Genomic DNA, 8,636 nt, shown 5'->3' on the forward strand with positions numbered 1-8,636 from the left:
ATATATATATATATATAAGCAGAACAGGACGTATTTTTAAAAACAGTTCATTTGAGTAGGCTACTCACTCTTGCACCAATACCTGTCATTTGAAACTACTTTTTTACAATGAGGGTCTTAAAGAGTGAAATAATGGCGTAGGCGTGGTCCTGTCAGAGAAATAGAATGAGTAGACCTACACACACAAACACATATAGTTTCCAACCAGTCCTCACGAGCTCTTGTATCAACCACCAATGACCTTTGACATTCATTTTTCTCAGTTTCTACATCTTTATGTCCTGTGTCCTTTATGTTTGTTAAATTATATAGGAAACCTTTCTGCTCCTTCAACAAACGAAGGAGGGTCTGATGACACAATTACTGACAAGTGCATGGTCAAACCCAGGATTTAAAACCATTGCCGTGGGCTACAGAAAGACCCCTAAACTGTAGCTGCGAAACAAGWCTCAGAGGTGAAAACAGAGAGCTGAAGAAGCTACATAAAGATTGAGTTGTAGACATGGGATTTTAGAGGGTTCAGGAGATGTAAACCCACTATTTTCCCAACAAGGAGGGATGTTAACCATGTGAGGAAGACAACAGAACTCTTAAAGCAACCAATAGTGAAAGACAGCAACAGGAAAAATGTGCAGCCTATACATAAACATTTATTGTTACTCATAAGTCTTAACATTAAAATAAAAATCAGAAATTCATTAATGGAGAACGTTTTCTGTTGTAGCCTGTGAATCAAAAGCAAAACTCGAACAGGCATGGCCAGTTGCACCTCATTTTTAGACTTGGCGCATTTTAGGCATTCCTCTATTTTTTTTTCTTTTTTGTCATCCTGGTATTTAACCCACACTTTTTTTTGTTATGTGTGTGTAATTCCAATAACTTATTAATCCTGCAGAGATAATCAACTTGTATATGCCAGCGTAAATAGGCTTTTCTCCTGTGGGTTCTCACTCAACAGAATCAAATGATCTGCCCTAATATTCTCGTCAATGTTTGATGTGACCTTCCAAGAAGTTATTTCGATGATGTCATCCACATAGCAGAATACCTGTGAGCATACTATAAACTGTCCATCAGTCTTATCAGTCTTCCCAAGGACATTATCGCTAAAACCTCAGAATCACTCAAGAATATGTTGACTAAACCCTACAGTAAGCACGGTTTAATTATTATGTGAGAGTATAACCACAATGTTACAAAACCCTTAAAGAGTAACTTCTTCTCCATGACATAATGCCATCAATTGGAACAGCTGGGACTTGTTTCCTTATCTCTTGCACAACGATAATACGTCTAAGAWGGACTTTGGTCAACAAAATTGCCTTTCCTTTAAGCCAGGGGTGCCCAAACATTTTCCTTGAGAGGGCCAAAATGAAAATCTATCGGGGGCTGCGGGCCAAATGCAGTAATTTAATATTTGAAATACAAATACTTTTTAATATAAAGTCCTTTATTTTTAACGATTAAGCTGTGCAATGGCCCTCTTGTTTTATTCTGTGCACTTGGAGAAAGTCTGCCATACGCTCAAGTAGCAAAGGCTCATGGGACATTTCATAAATTGATAAAATATGAGTTTTTGTGGCCTTATAAAGTGTGTAAATCTATATGTGTGGTTAAATCTGATCTTAATATTTCTTGTTGTTGTTTCATGKTTCATGTTTTATCCTAATAAATCAAAGACAAAGTCAGCACCATGAATGAAAACTACCTTCACAGCCCTTTCATATAGTCATTTGACCAATGGAAATACTGTGTTTCTATAGGTTAACAGCTTACAACCTTGTAATTGTGGCAACTGTTGGTGGGCCAAATCAAATGGCTTGGCGGGCCAAATTTGGCCCGCGGACCCCACTTTGGGCTCCTCTGCTTTAAGCCTAACTCAACAGGCACAGTCTTATTCTTTTATTATTATTATTTCCCATGTATCCCTGTTCTCTTTTGCTATTTTAACAACAAAAACAACAGCAGCAGATTTAAATTAAGTAGATAATATGATTAACYGTTTATTATTTCTAAATGAATGTGGTCAATCTGGATCAATTTTTGCACCGCAAAAGAAAAAAAAAAAGAAATTCCTCCCCTCTTAGTATTACTTTGCTTCTACTTAAGTCTTTGCAATRGCAAGAAATATCTATTTTCCTACAATCATCAGTGTCTGCGAAAGTCTCGGGCCATGCAGGTAGAAAACAAGAAGTTGGTGATTCCTTTAACAGGAAATTGAGAACAATAGGGGCAGTAAAAACAAAAACCAACAAACTGTTAACAGATGTAAGATATGACACCTTCCCACCAGTTTTTATCTGATGCCTTCACCGAGGTTCAAAGCAACGTTTGGCACAGTTGTAATGATTTAATTTCAGCAGCATTTGATCATTTGGTAAATGTTTTGTTTGTAATCCAATTTTTTATAGATTAGACATTTTCGCTTATTAATTCATTTTTTTTTGCCTTAATGGTGTAAACTGGTGCTGCATAGAAAACATATAATTATTTGAACAGAATGCACATTGCCAGACCAGTTAGTTCATTCCTGCAGAGGTGGGTAAAAGGTCACGTAAAGAATGTAAACATCTGAGTCTTAACCCTTTCCTCAAACACACCAAGAGTAGTTTTCCACACCAATAAACAATGTGTCATTTCTTTACGAAGCCTGAAGCCATTACCTTTTTATTTATATTTTCCTTTCTTTAAAGACTGTAAAACAAACCTAAGCATGACGAAAGAGCTTTGTGTTTCAACACCCAGGCTACGTTTACATGCAAGTCCCCTATGACCCTGCTGGTTTTTATAGCCCTGCTCTTCTGTTTACTTCCAGCTTTTGTTTCCGGCTCTTTCTTCTTTAAACTGACTGCAAACAAAAAAAAACTCATCAATGCAGGTTTTTAAAAACACCTCCTTTGGTGTGGCATTACGGCATTACTGTAATTAAGCTTTGAGTTAAGCAATAGAGCATTTTGTTGCTTTAATTGACGTAGTTTTTAAAACAAACGCAAAAATCGAATCAACRGGTGCTTTGTTGTGTTTTGTGTACACTTTAAGCCTAAATGAATATGTATTCTGTGTTTCTGTCTGTGTAAAAGATCTGTGCAGCCAGGGTCAGCGGCCTGGGCATGGTGTGCTCCTCCTGCATCCACCATCTGACCAACATGACTGCATCAACAAACAAGTGTCTGGTTTCCCCTCGGAGCAACCGTGCCACAGCGACGGTGTGCTTTGTTCCCACTTTAAATAAAACATAGTCCCCCCTCATTTGGCAGAGAGGGCCCCCTTGTGCATTATTCACAGCCAAGTATCACTTTGAGTCAAGGAGATGAGGCTGGACAGTTGCATTTCTATCAAACAGCAGGCTCTGTGCAACAAGAGAACAAGAAGAAAACAGCAATTAAATGTGTTGATGACAGTGGTTAGAGCTGCAGCTGTATATCCAGCCCATTACATCAGTTTATGGCTCAAAGTATTGATTAAAAATCACTAAAAGTGAATTTTTAGTTTCACTGCTTTCTGATCACTAATTTATCTAAAACTAACCCATTAATCAGACAATTTAAGGCTAACATTAAAGCCTTCTGAATCCATTGGGTTAAATGCTGATAAAAACCACAGCACCTCTTTTATTGGAGTACAAATATTGGTATAACATTTCAAGTCCCACGAGATAGGTCGCAGTTCATTCGAGGACATCATTTTTTCCTTGAATGACCCAAGATTTTCATTTATCTACAACTAAAAACAAAAGTTTACTTTAAGGATGATATTTAAACAATAAAACTAAACAATTACTCTTGTAGGTAATAATAAACTAAAAACAGTAGCAGGAAAGTGGACAGTAAGGAAGCGAAACCGAGTTGGGCGATACTAAAACACACCTGCTGCTGCCCGACTTCACCTACCTGCTCGTTCACGATTTCTTTCTTCTTTCCAAACTTGCTTCGAGTGGCTTTCCTCTTCTCGACCCGGAAACACCGAGGAAAAGAAAGGACTCGACAGAACCAGACACCTTTTCTGTAAGTGTACGGTGAGCCTGGCAACAACTAATGAGCTTTCCTGTACTGCCACAGATAGCTTACCTTATTCCCTCCCTGCGGGACAGGAGCGGATGAAAGGTAACGGAGGAGCCATTCAGCCAATCAGATTCCGCGGTGGGCGGGAGCGTTGAGAAGACTCGACATCCTATTGGTCAGGTGGCGTTAAWGGAAGATCGAGGAAAATGTGAATTTGCCTGTCTTGTTTTGATTAATTTACGCTTAGTGAGAATATCAGATTTAACCCTGCTTTARGCAACACTGTAAGCATACAGCTCAATTTTTCCCAAGTAAAACTTTTAATAACTGTAAACAGCCAAAAAACAATGGAGTCAGACCCCTTTTTATTAAGATTTTTAATTTAAACCTACAAAATAAACTCTTGAGTTGCATTTCATAAGGCAGAAGCTAAATGTAAATTTTCCTCAAAAACCTAAAATGTTAAAATCTCCTTAGAAAAGTTACCAAAGTTTAAAAAAACAACTAAATTAAGCAATCAATTACTATGTAAAATATATGGTCCAGAGAAGATAAAAATTATCTGAGAACAGAATGTGACAAATTAGACTACAAAACTGTGCCACAAAATAACACAAATTAATTCAAATGAACACAAAAGCAGAAACAGAAAATAGAAAACACATGAAATGTTTGCAAAAATAATCGTATATGCACAAACCCAAATGAGATTTTAAAAGATATTTCCTAAAAGACACAAAGATTTAAAAAATAATAATAAAATAATAAATAAACTGCATAGCTCTAATATCACAGAGAGCTGACAATTGTCCGAAAAGACGTCAGCAGTCTTTAATACCAATAATACACAGATAAGATGGCTATGACAACAAATATTTACAGTAAAAGTATTGGTGAAATTATTCAAATTTGTGAGATAATTTAATAAACTGTCAATAGCTGAGAAGAACATGCAAATCTTTCAAATGCAACAGTGAGTAAAGCAAAATATAAAAGAAAAAATAGAGGTAAAAAATAAACTTATGATAATGTTCTATAATCACAGTTTGCATAACAAAATCCTGGCGAGGAAAAAGCTGGTGAGGAAAATGGATAAGAGTTAAATTTTCGAGGGCAGCACATTGTAGGATTGAGAAGCTAATCATTCGTAAGAAGCTCTGCAATGCAAAGCTATATAAACTACTTTAAATGGTTTTGTGCACAGAGAGATTAACCACACATGTGTTTGTAGACTAAATAGGCTAAATTATTTGAGTAAGTCACAAAAACAACTGCATGTACAATTGACATTACATATTTAGGGGTATAACTTCACTTTAAATAGCTACATCTTTGTATTTACTTGAATTATTAATCAAAAACAAAAAAWTGTATAGGTCTTCTGGACGGGTTCTTCTCTAATGAAACGTTTCGTCTCTCCTCCAAGAGACTTCTTCAGTCTGAGAGTTTCAGGCAAAATTCAGGCTTTTGAGTCCTGCCTCCATGTGACTGATACATCACATGGCTATCGTTGACACCTAATTAACACCTATTGTTAACAGCGGGTGGAGAGACACTGGCAATAGCAGCACTGTAGGAGGGGGACAACTGAAAACGGAGGCCTCCACCTCTGTTTAATGATGGACGGTCTTTCTTCACAAAAATGGCTTCTTTTACTCCTCTCTCAAACAAACGTTCCTCTCTATCAAGAATGAGAACATCCTCATCTCTGAAAGAGTGACCGCTGGCCTGTAAATGAGTGAAAACTGCAGAGTTCTGGCCATTAGATGTAGCTCGTCTGTGTTGGGACATTCTTTTGAACAGTGGTTGCTTTGTTTCCCCGATGTATAACTGGTCGCAGTCCTCCTGGCACTTAACAGCATATACAACATTGCTCTGTTTGTGCCGGGGCACCGGATCTTTGGGGTGAACCAGCCTTTGCCGTAATGTTTTGGGGTTTGAAAGCCACTGGGACATCATGTTTAGAAAATAAACGTCTTAGTTTCTCCGAAACACCCGCAACATACGGAATAACCACTGGTTTGGGTCTGGGTTTGGGGTCTTCATTTTCACCTGAAGGTTGCATGGAATCCTGTCTGTGTTTCCTGTCTGCTTTCAGGAAAGCCCAGTCAGGATAACCACACTGCTSCAGGGCCTGTCGTGTGTGTGATTTCTCTTTCTCCCTGGCTCCTGGGTTTGTAGGGACACTGTCTGCTCTGTGGTACAGAGTCCTGATCACTCCTAACTTGTGTTCCAGTGGGTGGTGGGAGTCAAAACGCAAATATTGGTCTGTGTGGGTGGGCTTACGATATACGCCAGTTTCCAACCGTCTTCCATCCGAAACCGAGACATCGCAATCCAGGAACGCCAACCTGCCATTTTTTACATCCTCTCGTGTGAACTTTAAATTGAATTATTAATTCAACCATAAACATAAGTGTTGAGTATTTGGGAGCCTTTAACTCATCACAAACTTTGTGTCATGCCTCTCTCTGTTCGTTATGACTCATTATTTTATTGTTCATGTTGGTGTATGGCTCCCCTTTTCACCAATATTCACAGTAACAGAAAAAAACCTTCCATGCTAAAAATTTAAACTAAACCATCTTATGTTGCTGTTTTCTTCAAATCTCTCATGCAACATTGTATCATATGTATACATGTCATTCTCATAAGTGTCAGGAATGACTCTCAGCTACTACCAGATTGAATTTTAGCTCAATATCTGTCAAATTGACGGAAATRGTTATTGTAAGTTTGCTGTGGAGGCCATCTTGAATCAATTTGCGTCTATAAAGTAGTGCCAGGAGGGGCAAAAATTGGTGGTGCACTTTAAAAAAAAATCCTAACACTGTTAACAAAAATTCATCAGCACTCATTTAAACATATCCATATATATTTTATTCTCAATACGGCAAAATACAAAGAATATTCAGGACAGACTCTCATTAGTCACAATTAATACTCACTTCACAACAATGCTTTAAATTACATAACCTAAGTTTGAAGATCAAACTCAAAGGGTACCTTAATTCATATTGCATCCATCATATATAGCATCTCTATCATCAGTTCTCTTTAAACTAAGCCCAGTTGAGATTATTATTGAACTTAGTGTATGCTGCTAGTCTCACTCTGGAGACGCCTTATAGAAAAGGTGTTATACAACATACTGTATAAACTGCTACAACTGCTCTGATGAGAAATACCTCTGTCTGAAAAGACGCATTGGAACAATTGTTCAAAAGGGACACAGKAAATACACGTCTCTCTTTTGGAAGAAGCAGAAAGGCTGTACATGCCATCCCATCCATCCTTTAGGTGAGAGCAACAATATCCACTTAATGAAATACACAACTCCATATTAAATACAGAGAAGACAAAATATTGGATTTAGAGACATCACTGATTATGTGGCGACCATGATACGAGACGGTGAATAAGAAGACAAAGTGTACGAGCTCGTAAGAAAAACAACAACAAAAAGAAATCAATTTGATATACAGTGTTGACAGACCGGGTTGTCATCTGCAACAACTTTGGGGAACAACAACACAAAAGCTCAGAGGAGAAAAAAAATGTGCATAAAGTCTTTCACAATATATTTACAGCATTTTTTCTTAAATTTAATAAAAATGCCAACCTGTAGTAAAAATTCACTCTTTAAGACGTGTTATATTTACAATTTATACAACTGTATTTAAATAGAAACATGCACAAGTTAACATCTTCCTAGTGAGAAAAAAATCTCATCTTACCCTGGATTCTTTGAGTTAGAAATGAATTACTACTTACAAAAAAAAGTCTCATTGTCAACTCTGATCCATTTACAGCTTCCTATTTAATAAAAAAGGTAGGCAGAACGGAAATAAAATGAGCATCGGGGAAGAAATAAATAAGAGTTGCAAACTGTTAGGATTTACTCTAATGCTATTTTTCTTTTAAATAAATGATTAGAAGATAGTGTAGGAACACGAGGTGCCAACCTCAAATTACAAAGTGTACCAATGTATGAAGACAGACTGTGTTGGCAAAACCCACAGAGGAATTTCTATGAGAAAAGTTGCCTCCAGTTTAAAGTACAAAGGGACTAAAAGCCATTTGTTTGATAATAATTACTGTATAATAATAAAAAAACCTAYATACACATATAATACATCAGTACACAAAATTGCAAAAGCTAAAAGGCATTGGCAACTTGAGTTAAACAGGTTTCTCACTGAGGCAAAACAAAATAAAATAAGAGGAAAAAAGTCCCAAGCGTCTTAAAATTATATTTTCTTTCCTTGCAAAAAACAGATACTTTTTTATTCTAAAAATCCTGCATAGATTAAAATAAGACCTCCTCTGACTTTCTCTTATTCAAGTGTAAGAGAAAATAACAGTATCCCCTCCTCTTGCAGTAAAGACCAGGGAGCCAGAAGGAATGAAAACAGGAGAAAACAACAAAAGCTGGGCCAAACAGGAATTTGCATTTAATTAAAAAAAAAAAAAAAAAAAACTACAAAGTAAAAAAAAAACACCCTAAAACATCCTAAAATTTTTGTTGCACTTTCTTGTCCAGACAAAACAAATAAACCCATGATTTTAGCTCAAATACAATTTGGCCCAGAGTTAGTATTTTCAGCAAGTTTTGGTAGGACGTTAGAAAAAAAA

At 36.8% G+C, this 8,636-nt stretch overlaps 1 protein-coding gene across 2 annotated transcripts in view; it reads right to left on the bottom strand.

The window, feature by feature from the left end:
• Positions 1–4,076, bottom strand: part of shroom1 (shroom family member 1) — a 37,677-nt gene extending 33,601 nt beyond the window's left edge. For both annotated transcript variants that reach the window (XM_014016836.1, XM_014016835.1), the window contains exon 1: positions 3,891–4,076. The gene's annotated coding sequence lies outside the window, so the exon portion shown is untranslated. The remainder of the gene's footprint in view (positions 1–3,890) is intronic.
• Between the last annotated feature and the right edge of the window lie 4,560 nt (positions 4,077–8,636).

The sequence above is a fragment of the Austrofundulus limnaeus genome, unplaced genomic scaffold (genome assembly GCF_001266775.1).
Source record: "Austrofundulus limnaeus strain Quisiro unplaced genomic scaffold, Austrofundulus_limnaeus-1.0 Scaffold156, whole genome shotgun sequence".
In the NCBI taxonomy this organism is placed as follows: domain Eukaryota; kingdom Metazoa; phylum Chordata; class Actinopteri; order Cyprinodontiformes; family Rivulidae; genus Austrofundulus; species Austrofundulus limnaeus.